An 18,792-nucleotide genomic window follows, 5' to 3' on the forward strand; every position below is an offset into this window, starting at 1 on the left:
TAATATATTTCTTTTTAAATTGTGAGGCAGGTTCATCTGACCAGATTGAAGCTATCTTCACATTTTCAGTACCTTGCTAATGTAAGCAATTGCACCACTCGAGCCATGGCTTTATCCAGAGCACTATGTGACTCATATGCTGACAAACTTGCTTTACTAGGTTGCTGATCTTGCATCTTATGTTGCCTATGTTTTCTAACTCTCTTCCTAGTTTTAGCTCTTTTTTCTTCTAATAACAGTCCTTGCTTACGTTGACTCAACTGTAGAAACTTTTGTTTCTGCTCCTGCTGGCTTTTTTCCCAGATGATTCTTTTTAAATTCATCATATTTTCCTTCACTCTTTAAATTTTCCCTCCTCCTACTCTGTCTTTCTGCTACTACTAAGGGCACCCTCCTCTTCTAATCTTAAAATAATACAACTGTGACTTAGATTACATGACTCATGTTACACATTTAATTTTCTGTTTTTACAATACTGGTTGAAATTGGGAAATTTTTACTTTTGATGTTAGTTACACATTCACACTAAGAAGTAAATTACAGAACAATATAAAGTTATCTCTAATCTCTCTCTTGGTATAAAAACTTAATTACATAAAAGTGACTCATGAAAGTTCATGTTGCTGTATTATATTGTTTACCCCATCCTATAATTTACCTATTTCAGTTTTATACTCTTTATGCAAGACATTAGGGTATGTAACAGTAATATAAACAATGATATGCTGATTCTTACCTGCCAATTACTTGAAATGAAGGCCCAAAATCTCCAATAATTTACACTCTCATCACATGAAGAACATATGGCTTTATAAGAATGGCTGCAAATTATGGAGGGAAATCAATAATTGGGCACAAACTATTGTTGCCATACAGTAAAAAGTCCAGCCTTTTCAAAAAATATATCAAAAGTACAAAATTTTAAACTGTTAAATATCATAAGTGTCTCCCACTTTACGTGGAATATCCCATTACAATATTTCACATAGTGTAAATATTTTTAGAAATCTGTAACTCTGTCATTTGAATGCCAACCTAATATGCATTTTCTGTGATAAAAACCAGATCCATACTCCCAATAGTTTGAGGACAATTTTGACCTAAAATGCACATTAGGGAAAAATATGTCCCAAATTTGTAACATGAGTCACAACATAAATTACATTCTTGTTCTTTAATTTTAATACTCTTCCCTGCTTAAATAACATTTCAAGATCTTTGCCTGAATAACCCAGTTTATAATGATGATTCACAAAGGAAAATGTGGGTTTATCGACTGATAACAAGTCAACATAGTAAAACACTGATTTCAAAATGTAAGATGAGTCACCTAGGTATCTCCCATATGTAAATATTTTGTAGGGGGATTTCCATATGGCCAGTTCACGTAAGTAGGAATTTCAAAAACATATGTACTGTAGTTTTTGATAAGATTTCTTATGTAATATTTTTCTTTGTGTAGATTGTTAAATCTGCTTTCTGGGGTCACTTGTGATCATTGAATTGCCCAGTTAGCTATATGCAATGTCTATCTGGTTAAACCAGTGAGGGGGTAATGTGATGAAGCAAGCTGGGATCTCTTTACTGCCTATCTTGTTTTGCCATCTGCCTCATTGATTATTTTTTTTTTTTTTGACAAATTACCATTAACATACATGGGTATAATCTGCATTTTCATAAAAGAGAAATGTTGGCCCTCAGTCTTAAGAAATATAGTACCAGATCTAATTTTGAAGCTTAGTTTTGTGTAAGTAATTAATTTCCTAATTTATTTGACTATTCTTAGTTAATATCTTTTCTTAAAGAGTGAAATCAGTAATTTTTTCATGACTTTGATTCTATTCTTGACTTATAAACAAATATAAGTTCTATACTTATTATAATCATTTGGAAGAAGAACTACTAGGATTTTTTAAGTATTTATTTTGCTCTATTCAAAAACATTTTAGAAAAGCCAACCCTTATTTAATGCCAAAATAATTACCAGATTTGTGAAAAGCATTGTTTGTATAACTATATCTGTTAATTTCATTATTTAAACAAATAAGTCAGCCTAACCTTTGTGATAGAAGAAACTTTAAAAAGAAAGAATTTTTCCATGTATTCAATTAATTGAATGAGGTATGTTTTAATTGTAATTTCTGTAACTTAAACATCAAACAATGTAGCGTTTCACTGCTGATTATTGTGAGGACATGTAAAGGACAGATTTTTGCTCCTAAGACAGTCAGTCCACAGCTGATTTTCTGTATCAGTTAGAGTACAATAATGCATTAATGTAACAGTGGAATTAGTGTAACACCAACAGGGCATGTGTGAAAACAGTGACAGTGCCTGTTCAATTTATTTAAGAAATACTGTCACAAGTACCATACTATTCTGCAAGAACTGTGAATTGTGTGGTTAGGTTTTTACTGCTCATAGATGTTCAACAGCAAACTATTGTAGCAGTATGCTGATGTTTGCCTACAGACTATTAATGAGGCTTATCAAAAGTTACCAGTAGTGAACTGGCCATATAACTATGCAATACTGAGGGCTTGTGAACAGTGAAAGTAAAGAACTTTGAAACACAAATGTGCAACTGTCAGCTACATCATTTACTGGAGTCAGTGTTGAACTTCAACCCCCCATTTTTCAGCCCGTATAACAATGCAGTACCTCAACACTGAGGACTATCAATGAAGAAGCAAAGCAGGTGAACATCACACACTACACTCATAGATCCATACCTGGCTCACAGTATCATGGTCATTCTACATCCTGTAGACATCACGTTATGAGAGATACTTAATTGTTCCTACATTGTTAATTTTTTTCCCTCAGGTGCTGACCATGTAAGTTATAGATAATGTGTTACAGAGCAGTCACTTCACTACTCAGAGGATGAACATCATACAGTTTCCATGAAAAATATTTTGCATAAGTGCTGTAATTGCTGGTTGTACATCTGTATAATGATTTACACAAGAAGTTTGTAAACTACTGTATATGAGAATACTATGTTAAAAATAACATGAGCAGTGCCTATATTGAAAAAGACATAAATGCTTGTAGCCTGGTTTATTGTAGTTTCTCTTTCACCTCTTCTGCAATGTAACCATCAACAGAAAGTCTACATAAGCCCTATTTCCATTACCTACATTACACATAATGTATTAATTTTGTTCTGTGAACAGCTGAATTACAGCAATCATTAAAAGTGAGATTCTTGTTACTACAACACTTTTTCTGTACAGTTTTCAGTACATTTGCTATTTAGATAAGTTACATGTTTACAACTTCCATGATTTGGAGGCATATTAAATCCATATACAATACTTTCACATACAGATCTTTCCATTTATTTAGGTTTTGGAGAATCCCAGAAAGTCTGCATGTTGCTTCTTCTTCACAGTTACAAAACAGAACATTCAGTATTGGAAAGGGTATTATTTGTCCTCATGGAATAAACAGTAGTAGGGGAGAGTGGAATCATCTTTGATTATTTATCAGTTTATAAATAAATACAGCTGTTTCCACTCTTCCCCTGAAAGTATATCATTTTATGTAGGCAAGTAATTTTTTTTTCTTCGATAGTGAGAATTCTAGTTTTCAAAATTTTAGAGACTGCCACGACAGTGGCATGTGTTACCTTAATTTGACCCTATTGTGTCACACACAGAATGGGATTCATATGATGACTATTACAGATTTCTATTACATCTCTATCATATCTGGAATTTGGGTGGAAACTATCATTGGTTTATTTAGATACCAATTAGAAAAAACATTTCTTGCCTTTGGTGCCACAAATAAAGCACTAATAAATGAAATACCAAGAACTTAAAAAATAAACAAGAACATAGACAAAATCAAAGAATATCGGTTATTTCTAATAAAAAAATCCAGGAAAGTGAATGAAAAGTTAATACATAGAGTAGATGGCCAGCAAAAATGACTAATAACTACACAAGAAGAAAATATTGGTTACCAGTAGCGTGTCAGGTTCCTGTATCTGAGAAAAAAGACTAATATTTTCAAAAAACAGTTTGTTAGTATGTAAAATTTCATTTTTCTTCCTCAGCAGTTTTTAAGGTAGATGATGTGGATATACAGTGCATGGAAAGCTTGCTTGCTTTATTCTAGCCTTGGAAGATTTTATCTGAGTCTGTGTACATGAGAGGTGCAGGAAATGAAACCACAACAGCAACGTGTGATTCAAGTGTGACGTGATATGCTGCCTTTTAAGTGGCAAGGCAACATTCTAAGACAGTTGTGTAGCTGCAACTCAAGGAGTAACTTGAGTTCAATTGAGAGACTCTTTGACACTGGAGGTATGTATAAGCACCATACTTAAAAATTGTTTTTATTGTTCATCATTCAGTTTTTTCAATGTGTCATTCTTATTTATTAGTATCACATTTTTTTGCTTTATTATTTTTTTCTTAAACAAGGAGAAATTTGTTTTTAAGAACTAAATACACAGTATTTTAGAAATATTGTAATATTTTTCAGCTGCTGAAAAGCTCATATTATTTCTGTTGTTTTTAAGTAAAAAGTAAATGAATGGCACATCTTGCTTGACTTCCAAATATAAACTACCTGATTATTTGGACCAGAGGATTGATAACGCATTCTAGCATTCACTCATTCATCCACAAATGATCTTTTGCAAATCCAATTATGAAGGAGAACCTCCATGGATGTGAAACAAATGAAGTTATACATTAAAAGGTAGAAATGACTGATGCTGTCTGCTTCTATACAGGATACTAAAACAAATTATGGCAGTTGCTTATGTACCAAAACTAATAATTATGGCAATCACTTCTGGATTACTTTATACATTTATCTTAGTTCATCAGAGATTCTTTCAAAAAATGCTTTTAAACCACTGGCTAATACAGACATGTCTGCCTTCTCCGAGATCTCTCCTAGTCTCGTCCTAAGAATAGTAAGACAGCTAAAACAATCAGACAGTGTAGATACATATGACATGTATTGTAACATACTAAAGAAAGTAATAAGTTGTATGTGTATCCTTTAACATATTGTATAAACAAGTGCATAACGGAGGGATATTTTCCTGATGAGCTAAAATTGTCTAGGGTAGTTCCAATATATAAAAATGGAGATACTGACTCACCTTCAAGTTACAGGCCAATGTCTATAGTCCCAGCTTTTTTCTAAAGTACTATGATATGTAATTTACCAATAATTATATTCTGATATTGAAAATCTGGGAATAATTAGTGAATCACAATATGGTTTTAGAAAAAATTTGACAACGATCGATGCTATAGACTCTGCAGTCAAATACATACATCAAGTCTTTGAGGATAAAAGCTTTCCACAAGCCAGTTTTTGTGATCTAAGTAAAGTATTGAACTGTGTAGAGCACACACCACCTTTGGAAAAAACTGAATTCTATGGCATTGAATGTAACAGCCTTAAACTATTAAAATCTTATCTATACAACTGTAGGCAAATTGTCTGCTGGCAAGAAAATATTGAAAACAGAATGAGTTAAGGTAGGTTTTCCCCAAGGATCAGTATTGAGCCAATTTTTGTTCCTTATAATGATCAATATGATACAACTTTTCTTCATTGTAGTAATGATCTCAGCAGCTCGAAAAGTTGTGTTGCAAATGGCTTCTTGTTGAATGACAGCAAAACACAGCCACGTGGTTTTTAGTCTGAAAGACAAACTTGTGTCAGATGATCCTAGTTATGTTAAGTTATGGGGGGTATATTTCGACAATAAATTATCTTTGATACAACATAAACACTTAGCGGTAAGTTGTTATGGTTTTGTTATGGTTTTAGAGGAAAGTTGTCAAGAATAATTTATCTGTTAAGGTGACTTATGGACAGTGTACCTGAAAAGTATGTTAGAACAATATTTTTCTTTCTTCCAAAGCATCCTTACATATGGCATTATTTTATGGGGCATTTCTAGTTGTGTGCATGACATCCTAATACTACAGAAAAAAGCTATTACTGGTTCTCCTTATAAGGCACACTGTAAACGATTGTTTTGTGAACAAAAAAAAAAAATCATGACTTTAACAAACTTATATGTATATTATGTTTTAATTTACACAAGAAAGAAGTTACCAGAAGCTAAGCACAGAGAAAATGTACATTGTTACAGTACAAGAGGGGACAAATGCATTTGTACCCCATACCACAGACTGTCAAAAACACTGAACAGTTGTGAACTCATGGGGCACAAATTATTTAATAAGATTCCACAATCTGCACAAGAATTATCCATACAAGCATTCAAACAAATACTGTCTGACTGGCTAGTTACCCACCCATTCTATGACATACATGAATATTTCAACTGTAATATAATATTGTAACACTAATACCAATCCTGGCACAGTTGTGCTTCACAGTACTTTAATTTCACTGTTCAAAACCCCCCAATAATACACAGTTATATGTGTACGGCCAGTGCACTATTGTTTAAACTTTCCATAAGCCTCATTAACAGTTTGCAGGTGAAACCCCACATACTGCTTCAATAGTTTCTTGTTGATCATCTACGAGCAGTAAAACCCAACTAAAAAGTCCAAAGTTTTTGAAGAATAATCAGATACATATGGAGCAGACACTGTCACTGTTTTTACACATGGCCTAATTGTTTAACACTTATTCCACAGTTAATTTTAAGCATTGTTGTTGTTCTAACTAGCACAGGTTACTCATCTGAAACTCGGCTGTGGACTGACTGTCTCGTGACCAAAATTGGGCCCTTATATATAATCATAATAACAGGTGCTGAAACTACACATTGTTTAAAGTTAAATTTACAGAAATTACAATTAAAACTTAACTCATTAAATTAACTGAATACATCAAAAGATTCGTTCCTTTTAACAAATTCTTCTACTGTAAGAGTTAATCTGTATTATTTGTTTAAATCATGAAATTAACAAATATAAGTATGCAAACAATACTTCTGTCAAAACTGTTAATTACTTCAGAATTAATTAAGGGCTGGCTTTTCTAGCATGTTTTCGAATATAGCCAAATAGATACTTTAAGATTACTATTATTTTGTCTTCTAAATGTTTATATTTAGTACAGAATTGATATTTGTTTATGTGTCAACAATAGAATTTAAGTTATGAAACAATTACTGATTTCACCCTATAATGAAAGATACTAGTTAGTATAGTCAAAATAAATTAGAAAATCAGTTACATACATAAAACTAAGCACAAAATTAGATCTGGTATTATATTCTTTAAAACAAAGAGCCAATCTTTCTCTTACATGTAAATGCAGATTCAAATGGTTCAAATGGCTCTGAGCACTATGGGACTTAACAGCTATGATCATCAGTCCCCTAGAACTTAGAACTACTTAAACCTAACTAACCTAAGGACATCACACAACACCCAGTCATCATGAGGCAGAGAAAATCCTCGACCCCGCTGAGAATCGAACCCAGGAACCCGGGCGCGGGAAGCGAGAATGCTACCGCACGACCACGAGCTGCGGACTGTAAATGCAGATTATACCCATGTATGCTACTGGCAATCAGTTAAAAGTAACAAAATGAATTTTAAGGAGGCAGAGGACAAAACAAGAGGGAAATTAAAATGATCCCAGCTTGCTTTGTAACAATTTTCTATTGCTGTAATGGCCAAATGACAATAAAATTTTATTATTATTCTTCTCAGCAGCTGTTTTTATTTAATAATTCAGACAAGGCATTTATCTAATTTTACATACTTTACTATCAGCAAAGTTCGGGTCTATCTAAAACTAGTAATAGTAGTAGTTGTTTTATTTGTCCATAGACCACTTTTACAAAGGTAGAGAACACGTTGTGGTATTACAATTTAAGAATGACATCTACATCTGCATGATTATTCTGCTATTCACAGTTAAGTGTCTGGCTGAGGGCAAAATCCATAGTTCATTTTTCAAGCATTTACATACCTATGTGTTGAGTTCCACAAGGATCGAACTGGACTTAAAGTAGAAACCATCCCAGCATTTGCCTGAAGTAATTATGGGAAACCTTGAAAAACCTAAATCAGAATGGCTGGGGTGAAGACTGGGCTGTCTCTGTAAAACAGTGCTGCTCCATTCAGTCTATTCCCACTGTACAACACTGTTTTGCAAATAACTTATTTAATAATGTGAAAGGCTAGTGCTACACTGTTAATTCATTTTCTCACTCTCAGTCACTGTGCACACACACACACACACACACACACACACACACACACACACACACACACACACACACACAGATTGTTTCATAATGTAACACTACAAGCACTATCAGGTGACATAAGAAACAGAGCAATGAAATTTGGTTTCCATTTTGTGCACTGCAAGTTCCCATTTGTTCAAACAAAACACCAAGTCATCATCCCTTCGTAATGAGGGAGACAACATGCTCAGAAACATGATAAACTGTTAGCATTATACACTGCATATCATTTTGCTGGTTTGTACCCGGTTCATTTACTCGTTGTCGGCTGCAGTTCGTCACAGCTGGGGGTAGATTCTTGAGGCTGAAATTTTTTACTTTGTGGGTTCCAGATGACATGAGATAACTGATGAAGTAAGCCTGCTGCATGATTCTGTTTCTATAGCTTTTTTATTTCATCCCATTTTTGTATGTCACACTGTCTTTACAATCTCCACTCTGAAACAGAAATTTACATTGTTATTGCCGAACATAAAAACATGTCCGATTCCATCAGAGGCATTCTGCGGTACTAACAATATTCCAAAGAGTTTTCAAAACAAAAAGAGTTTACAAACTTTCTTGACAAAAGAAGAGTCTTCAACAAGTTATATCATTATTTTGTAAATGAATCCAGAAATAAATTTAATAACTAGCATCAGATTGCATAATTAATAATAGGAATTTTAAGTGTGCAGATATTTCATAGTTTAAAATGTTTCTAAAGTAAAAGTAATTTTAACTGTACATGTTGTTGTTGTTGTGGTCTTCAGTCCAGAGACTGGTCTGATGCAGCTCTCCATGCCAATATATCCTGTGCAAGCTTCTTCATCTCCCAGTACCTACACAACCTACATCCTTCTGAATCTGCATAGTGTATTCATCTCTTGGTCTCCCTCCATGATATTTACCCTCCACGCTGCTCTCCAGTACTAAATTGGTGATCCCTTGATGCCTCAGAATATGTCCTACCAACTGATCCCTTCTTTTAGTTAAGTTGTGCCACAAATTTCTCTACTCCCCATTTCTATTCAATACATCCTCATTAGTTATGTGATCCACCCACCTAATTTTCAGCATTCTTCTGTAGCACCACATTTCTAAAGCTTCTCTACTTTTCTTGTCTAAACTATTTATCGTCCACGTTTCACTTCCATACATGGCTACACTCCATACAAATACTTTCAGAAATGACTTCCTGACACTTAAATCTATACTCAATGTTAACAAATTTCTTTTCTTCATGAACGCTTTCCTTGCCATTGCCAGTCTACATTTTATATCGTCTCTACTTCGACCATCATCAGTTATTTTGCTCCCCAAATAGCAAAACTCATTTACTACTTTAAATGTCTCATTTCCTAAACTAATTCCCTCAGCATCAGCAAATTTCATTTGATTTCATTCAACTATATTCCATTATCCTCGTTTTGCTTTTGTTGGTGGTCATCTTATATCCTCCTTTCAAGACACTGTCCATTCAGTTTAACTGCTGTTCCAGGTCCTTTGCTGTCTCTGACAGAATTACAATGTCATCAGTGAACCTCAAAGTTTTTATTTCTTCTCCATGGATTTTAATTCCTACTCCGAATTTATCTTTTGTTTCCTTTACTGCTTGCTCAATATACAGATTGAATAACATCGGGGAGAGGCTACAACTCTGTTTCAGTACAAATTATAAATAGCCTTTTGCTCCCTGTATTTTACCCCTGCCACATTCAGAATTTGAAAGAGAATATTACAGTCAACATTGTCAAAAGCTTTCTCTAAGTCTACAAATGCTGGAGAAGTAGGTTTGCCTTTCCTTAATCTATCTTCTAAGGTAAGTCGTAGGGTCAGTATTGCCTCACATGTTCCAACATTTCTACGGAATCCAAACTGATCTTCCCCAAGGTCGGCTTCTACCAGTTTTTCCATTCATCTGTAAAGAATTCGTGTTAGTATTTTGCGGCTGTGATTTATTAAACTGATAGTTCAGTAATTTTCACATCTGTCAACATGTGCTTTCTTTGGCAGTGGAATTTTTATATTCTTCTTGAATATTTTGCCTGTCTCATACATCTTGCTCACCAGATGGTACAGTTGTGTCAGGGCTGGCTCTCCCAAGGGTATCAGTAGTTCTAATGGAATGTTGTCTACTCCCGGGGTCTTTTTTCAACTTATGTCTTTCAGTGCTCTGTGAAACTCTTCATGCACTATCATATCTCCCATTTCATCTTCATCTACATCCTCTTCCATTTCCATAATATTGCCCTGAAGTATATCTTCCTTGTATAGACCTTCTGTATACTCCTTCCACCTTTCTGCTTTCCCTTCTTTGCTTACAACTGGGTTTCCATCTGAGCTTCTGATATTCATACAAGTGATTCTCTTTTCTCCAAAGGTCTCTTTAATTTTCCTGTAGGCAGTATCTATCTTACCCCTAGTGATATATGCCTCTACATTCTTACATTTGTCCTCTAGCCATCCCTGCTCAGCCATTTTGCACTTCCTGTTGACCTCATTTTTGAAGTGTTTGTATTCCTTTTTGCGTGCTTCATTTACTGCATTTTTATATTTCCTTCTTTATTCCTCCTGCCACCAAACTTCATTAATTCCCACTATGTCAAACTTTAACCTATCCATTCCCCTTTTTAAATTATCCATCCTACCTGCCCAATTAAGGAATCTTAAATTCCACACTCCGATCTGTATAATGCCAGTTGTCTTCCTCCTGATAATGATGTCCTTCTGAGCAGTCCCCGCCCGGAGATCCGAATGGGGGACTATTTTTCCTCCAGAATAACTTTACATACAGAGTTAATACATATCGACTGTAATAAAGTAATTCCTTTTTATATATTTTAGCCTGAAATATAATACATTGTACACAAAATTGTATGTAATTCTTTTAGTGAAAACACCAAAATAAAATTAACCTGTTTAAAAGGTAGAAAATATTTTTGGTATCAACAACAAAACTATAAGATTTGCGAATCGGTGTACAATATGATGGCATAAAACAGAACATAGATGTATAGAAGTATCTGATATATCACATATTACATATATCTACATACATATATCTGTACAATACATAAATGTATCTACTATACAAGTCATAACCTATACCTATATTAGGATATGACATTCAGACTTTCATATTTCTTGAACATCCTGTCAGAAGACAACTGATACAAAGTCAAAACTACAGCACTGCAACACTACACTATAGAAATAAATACAGAGACAATGTAAGTTACTAGAATTACAAAATGTAAGTTTACATCCATAAAATCACTCATTCAAAATCTTCAAAATTCAGAGCTTAAGTGTACAATGAGTGAGCCGACTCGAAAAACTCACAACGACAGTTAGAGACCAGAAGAATATACTCATCAATGACTGAAGGATATGTTGACTCATGAAAGGACAAAATAATGAAAAAATATTGGGGCCTAAGCTCACGATGTGGGGACCGACCCATGAATGCACCGGGTACAAACCAGCAAAAAATGTTTCAGCCTGACAAAATGAATAAAGCTCATAATCATATCAATATGTTCAATCATATGCAAAGAGTAATTGTAAGAAGCATCTAGCCTTGATCAAGAATTGTACGCTCTCCTAGAGCACACACACACACAGTTGCGATGACCAGGGGTACCCAAAACAAAGTTAAGCATGAGTTTGCCCACAACTCACATTCCAGTCAGATACAATATTGTAGTGCTCAGGATAAATACAGGTAAACAGAGTCATAAGTAGCTGTGAGTGATGACATAATCCAGTAGCTTGAGAACTAAAATCAGTGTATGAAAGCAGACATGTATACATCTTGTTATATTGTCTATACTAGTAATGATCTTTCACACTATTTGCTAACTGTCCATAAAAGCTAATCTACATACATAAAGACCTAGAAGACTCATTTACAATCGATAAAAAATACACACTGATTTAAAGTTACATAATATATTGGGATGTCAATCCCCCTACTTGAAAAAACATACATTTATGAGAAATGACACTGTCTTCAACAGCTTAGCTTACAATTTACAAATCTCAGTCACAACACTGATGTAGCAGACAGATGCTTGAGTACATTACCCAGCACCTACGATCTCTTGTAAGTCAACTGGTCCAACAGGGTACAGCCATACAGCAGTGTGGGGAGTGGATCCACCCACATCTTTCAGTTTCCTCCCTAGAGTTCTCATCACATGCTTCAATGGATAGGCAACTTCCTGTCTAATATTCACATCAAATCCTGAAACTTGTTTAGTGCACTAAATATACTGCTCAATACCTTCTTCACATCACACAAGATATGGTCTCCCTATCCATTTTTCAGTCAGTTGTGTGGGATTTATGTCAGGTGCCATTAAAAAGTGTTCACATGTGAAACTCAATGAACAGAGTTAAATGCAATTAAAAAAATGAAATAACAAGGTGATACACACAGATATACTAAGATATTATTCCTAATTTTTACAGTACAAATTATGAACAGTGTCCCATTTCAAAATTGTGAAAGGATCTACTCATTTAGTCTCATGGTATATATGTATCAAATTCTAAAGCACAAATCTATTACAGAACATAATTATATAGTGTATCACAGATTTTAACTCAGTCAATAGATAAGACAGAACTTAAGGAATCTTATCATCTTACATACTAAATTCATGACAATGGAAAAGGAACAAACAAACAAAAAATTAGATACTTATGGATCATGTCTATATGCTTTCAGTTCAGTGATACTGCGTAATCCAAACAACTTCTTAGATTTTGCCGTGCGGGATAGCCGCGCAGTCGAGGGTGCCTTTTCATGGCCATGCGGCCTCCCCATTGGAGGTTCGAGTCCTCCCTCGGGCATGGGCGTGTGTGTTGTCCTTAGTGTAAGTTAGTTTAAGTTAGATTAAATAGTACGTAAGCTTAGGAACTGATGACCTCAGCAGTTTGGTCCCATAAGACTTTACGACAAATTTCCAATTTCTTATATTTAGGATGTATGCTTTAGGATGTGGATTTTCAAGAATTTTGAATGGTCCAGTATAAATATCAAAAAATTTATTTATCTTAAATGCAAAACTTTAGATTTCTCTTTGGCTTTCACAAAACATGAGATCTCCTACCTCAAACTTAGAAAATCTTCCTTTACCGTCATGTCTCTGCTTTCTCATACCACCTGTTTTTTCATCATCTCCCTAACACATTCTTTCCTCTCTTGTGGTGACAGAATTATACATGGTGGAATCTCAACATTTTCAGAAATTAGGTTAGCTTGTCTGCAATTAAACATGATTTCAGATGGTGAAAAATTTGTTGAAGAATGTTGTAAGCTGTTCATAATGTCCTCAAAATCACTGACATAGTCTATCCAACTCGCATTATTCTTACTACAATAAGTTCCAAACAGTCTTCTAATCTCTCTCATATATCTTTCTGCAGGGTTATTCGAAGGATGGTACACCAAAGTTAGAATATGCCTTATTTTTGTTTGATCAACAAAATTTTTCCAAGCTTTTGATGTAAACTGAGAACCATTATCAGATAAAATTGTTTTAGGGATACCCACCTGTTGAAAATATGTGTTTTAAAATTTAGAGATGATTTGCTTACTGGTATATTTCCTAATAGGAAACAGCTTTATGAACTTCGAAAATGAATCAACCACCACAAAAACATAACAAAATCTATTCCTAGACTTAGGTAAACATCCATAAATATCCACAGATACAAAATCTAGGTTACTATTAGGCAGTATGTTTTGCATTTGACCTCTATGTGTTTGGTTACTTATCTTCACTCTTTGACATCTGTCACAGCTGGTAATCTTCTTCTTGACTCTCCTTCCTATGTTATAAAAATAGATGTTTTTCTGAATCTTTTGTGTGCATTAGGTGGATCCACAATGACCAAAACTCTGATATGTATAAGAAATCAAAGTATCAATACATTGTTCCAGTCAACATAGTTTCCAGTCCTCTGAGTCAGTCTTATGTCTTCTGAATAAAATACCCTTGTGTATCTTATAATATTGTTCTATCTTTTCCTCTCCTTTCTTACCCAACATGCTCTTAACCAGTTTCCAATTTTGATCATGATTTTGATAACTGTGGATGTCTTTGCAAATTTTTAAGATCTCTTTTTCCTCTTTCACTCCTCTCAAGTACATAATTTTAAACTCTTTTTCTCCTTCGCCAAAGTTGTTAGATGAGTCACTCCCTAAAGATAGCCTAGACAAAGAATCAGCAACTACACAGAGTCAAGAAATACCAGGAGAGAAAACAACACACATCAGTATCTACTCTGATGGTTTTGGAAGAGGGGTGGCTAAAAAAACGAATACCCTAACAACTCAAAAAAACATTAAAATTGAAGGCCTAGTGAAACCTGGGGCAAGATTCAACCAGATTCTCACCAACACTGAAGATTGCAGAAATTTGTCAAAGAGCGACTTTGCAGTTCTTATAGGTGTTCCAATGATGTATGCCATAATGAAACAGGAGCAGCAACAACAGGTCTGCAGACAACACTGGGCAAATTAACGAACACAAATGTTATATTATTTAAAATACCTGATCAGTACAATTCAGTTGAATCATCATGTGTAAACAGAAAAATAACCAAAGTTAACAAGTATTTTGAAACAATTTGCAGACAGTTTAAAAATGTAATGCTTTTAGATATTAAGGAATGTCTCAATTGTAACCATCAACCCTCTAACAATTGTAACTGCTCAAGAACTTGTCACACAAGACATGATCAAGGCCTAAGTGGATTGGGAAAGACACTGCTGGCCCAAAAAATACTTAGTATGGTAAATAATAAATTATCTTGTATCAGTAATTTAGAACATATGTCTCAAAACTCAGAACAGATCAGGGAAACATATAAGGCTGACCAAGCCTGAAATGTGTCAGATTTGGTCAAAACAAAGAGCTTCAGAACACAATACAAAAAATACACTTAAAATAAGCAAACTAAGCCCAATGTAAGCAATCTACCACCTTGCAACAAAAATGAACTACTTTTGTTACATATAAATGTACAATCCCTAAGAAACAAAATCAGTGAACTACAGTACTGGCTGGAGGAAATTAAGTGTGGCATTGTCTGTGTGAATGAACATTGGATTAAAAGTGCAAAAATAAGCTAATTTGTACCATTTGGCTACTCACTAGCAACAAGCTACTGTAGACCAAACAATGTCCACTGTGGACCATCCATTTTTATCAACAAAAATTTGAATCTAAAATATTCAGTCATAGACCTCAGAATCCTCTCTATTGAAGGACTTTTTGAAGCATCTGCCTTGGTTATACACACTCAGAAACTTATTACTGCAACAGTTTACCGACCACCAGCTTCTGATGAGGAGATATTTGCAGAAAAACTCTTTGAATTACTCTTACTGACTGCAAAATACAAGCAATATAAAACATTTTTAACAGGAGACATTCATATAGATGTAAGAGTAAAGAGAAAAATGTCGGTACACATCCTAAATATCTTAAGATCAATGAATTCCTACTGCTTAAAAAAACCATGTGGAATGTAGGCATGTGTTAAGGAATCAAGCAGAGTGGGACACCATCAGATTAGGACTATCTGACCGTGACAGCATATGGCTCAAAATTGGAAATCTGACACTTGATGATACCAGCATACAGAGTTCTCAAGGAAAAGCACATTGAAATAAAGAGAAATGAACTGAGTAGAATAGAGTGGGCTAGACTAACCATCGACAATGACATAAATGAAAGCTTTTCTGCATTCATATCAAATATAAAAAATACATTAGACAGTAACTGCCATCTTATTACTAAGAGACATAAACCTAGCAATATGCATAAACCACAACATACAAAAAAGTGGTACACCCCACACCTCAATAAAATCAGAATCCTTTTACTCATGCTGAAGGACAAAATTGAAGGCAGTCAAGAAAACAAGAGTAGGTATATAAACTTAAGAAAAATATATAAATCTGAAATTAAAGCAGCAAAAATGAAAGCAAAATGAAGAGCATATTTTAAATTCTAAAAACAAATGCAAAGCTGCCTGGAACATAGTTAAAAGTGAGATAAACATGGGAAAGGAAGAAATCAGTAACCCAATTAATTGTTACAATCTCAACAAACATTTCATAAATTCAGTAAATGTCCATGCACCAAAAAGTGACGATTTAACTGATGTGGAAGCTTTTCTTCTGCAATCACAGAATAAAACAGATAAAAAATTTAACTGGAGTAGAATAACTGCTACAGATATAAATGACTGTAAACAAGCTGAACAACTCTAGAGCAGAAGACTACTATGGATTCAGTAACTTTCTAATAAAGGCTATAATTAAGGAAATTAGAACTCCTCTACTTTATCTTGCAAATAAAATCTTCCATGATGGCACTTTCCCTGATTGCCTTAAAATTACAATTACTCTCCCCATATACAAAAGGGTGAGAGAGATATACAAGATAACTATAGACCAATATCAGTTGTCCCTATACCGGCCAAAATCATAGAGATGTTCACACACACACACACACACACACACAGATTTACATGTATTTTGAGAGCAACAAATTACTTAATGACAACAGTTTGGATCTAGAACTAATCAGTCAATCATTAAAGCTATTGAAAGACAGATAACTGAAATCAAGAATGCTTTTCAAAGGAGACTGGCCACCTGTGCAACACTAATAGACTTAAGCAAAGCATTTGATCCAGTATCACATGAGATAATTGTTAAAAAATTAGAATATTGTGGTACTGCAGACAAACCACTTAGTTTGATTAAATCATACCTAAATAACAGGCAACAGTTAGCGTATGTGAACAATGGAAGGTTAGAACTAATGAAAAGTAAGAGACAAATTCCACAGGGCTCCGTTCTAGGACCATTCCTCTATATTGTCTATGTTAATGACTTCTCAAACTATATAGCCTGCAGAAGTGCCTTATATGCTGATGATATGACCATGATCTCCACAGGTGAGAGTATAAAAGAGGTGGTAAACAAAAATAATGAACTTTTTGAAAAATGTAGGGTCTGGTGTATTGCTAACTGGTTATGTAAAAACAACACAAAAATGGAGGAAATTTACTTTAATATGAAAGCAGGGAAAGAACAGAATCACAGTGTCAAACTATTGGGACTAAAAATAGGCCAAAGGCTCTCTTGGGATGACCATATAAATAAACATTTGAAACATACATTGTCTGGGCCCTTAATATATCTGATATCATAACTGAACTGCTGTAAAAATAAGGAACAATGAGTAATTCTGTTATGGTACACCTTACATATCTGAAAATAACATAATTCTTTGTGATCAATAAATATGATAACTTTGTGACCTAGTAAATAATTTTTAAACTTGTTGAACGGCCAATGTACAGCCAAAAGTTCTTTCTCAGTTACATTGTATGTCTTTTCATGTTTCTGCAATACTCTACTATCAAATGCAAGAGATCTATGTTCAATAACTCTGTCAACTTCAACCTCCTGAAATAAATGAGCACCAAAACCAACATAAATGTACACTTACCTTTTTTTGAAAGACGTACCTCCTGATTCTAATTTTGAAAACATAACTCTTAACAGATTCAAATGTTGTTCCCAAGTCTTTTCAGTGACCAGAATGCCATCAACATACACAATTAATTTTTAACTCACTTCACTTCCCAAGACAGAATCCAGAGCTCTTATGAATTCAGCTACAGATACATTTAGCCCAAATGGCACCACACAGTATTGAAAACACTTACCTCCATACAACAATGTTGTATATTTCTAGAATTAATTTCAAGTGGGATATGGTGGAATCCAGAGGTCAAGTCCAAACTACTCATGTATTTTACATAATCAAATTTGTGTAACAGCTTATCCATGTCATTATCTCTGATAAGAACTTTATTAAGATGCCTAGAGCCCAAAACAAATATCACTCCACCATTTCTCTTACTTACCACAACTAAGCGATTATTGTAAGCACTCTTAGTTCTCTCAATTACACCCCATGTTTCCATATTATGAATTTCTTTCTCTACATCTTTTCTCTTTGAAAATGGTACATTATAGGGCTTGAGAAAGGAAGGTTGATGATCTCTAAGGTAAAGCATGCACTGATAGCCTTTCACTTTCCCTGGTTTTTCACTAAACACATTTTTAAATTCCAATAACAAATTCCTAAGTTGTTCCTTTTGTAGGTCACTAAGTGTCATAGCTTCCCTTACTTTAGAATCTACTATTCTTTCAAAATCCTGATCTTCAGTCCCATCAAAATCTATATTGCCATCAAATACCTGGTACTCACCTTGGTTCACAATGTTTTGCAAATAGTTGCAACTTTTCCCACAGTTTAATGTACAGAAATTAGTTTTCACATAAGATTAATTTTACATTTCAAAATAAACAATTCTTTAGAATTCCATCCAAAAACAAGCCTCAGCTTACGGTATTCAATCCATACCGAGAATTATATTTTCTTCCAAACTTGGTATCATTAAGCATCAATGTTCAAAGGTTTCGACTTTTCTACTAAAAGTACCTGAGATCTTACCAATTTGCTTTTCTTACCTGCAACCCCCCTTATCTT

General features: G+C 34.2%; 1 protein-coding gene and 1 long non-coding RNA gene across 3 annotated transcripts in view; one reads left to right on the forward strand and one right to left on the reverse strand.

Annotated features, from left to right (window-relative positions):
* Window positions 1-4,258, reverse strand: part of LOC126235967 (uncharacterized) — a 95,187-nt gene extending 90,929 nt beyond the window's left edge. The window contains exons 1-2 of the long non-coding RNA XR_007544853.1: window positions 3,974-4,258; window positions 737-821 (exon numbers count right to left, since the gene is read on the reverse strand). This is a non-coding gene — a long non-coding RNA (uncharacterized LOC126235967). The remainder of the gene's footprint in view (window positions 1-736; window positions 822-3,973) is intronic.
* Window positions 1-18,792, forward strand: part of LOC126235966 (adhesion G-protein coupled receptor G6-like) — a 191,859-nt gene that overhangs the window by 565 nt on the left and 172,502 nt on the right. For both annotated transcript variants that reach the window (XM_049944937.1, XM_049944938.1), the window contains exon 2: window positions 4,129-4,316. The gene's annotated coding sequence lies outside the window, so the exon portion shown is untranslated. The remainder of the gene's footprint in view (window positions 1-4,128; window positions 4,317-18,792) is intronic.

This window comes from Schistocerca nitens, chromosome 2 (genome assembly GCF_023898315.1).
Source record: "Schistocerca nitens isolate TAMUIC-IGC-003100 chromosome 2, iqSchNite1.1, whole genome shotgun sequence".
Taxonomy (NCBI): domain Eukaryota; kingdom Metazoa; phylum Arthropoda; class Insecta; order Orthoptera; family Acrididae; genus Schistocerca; species Schistocerca nitens.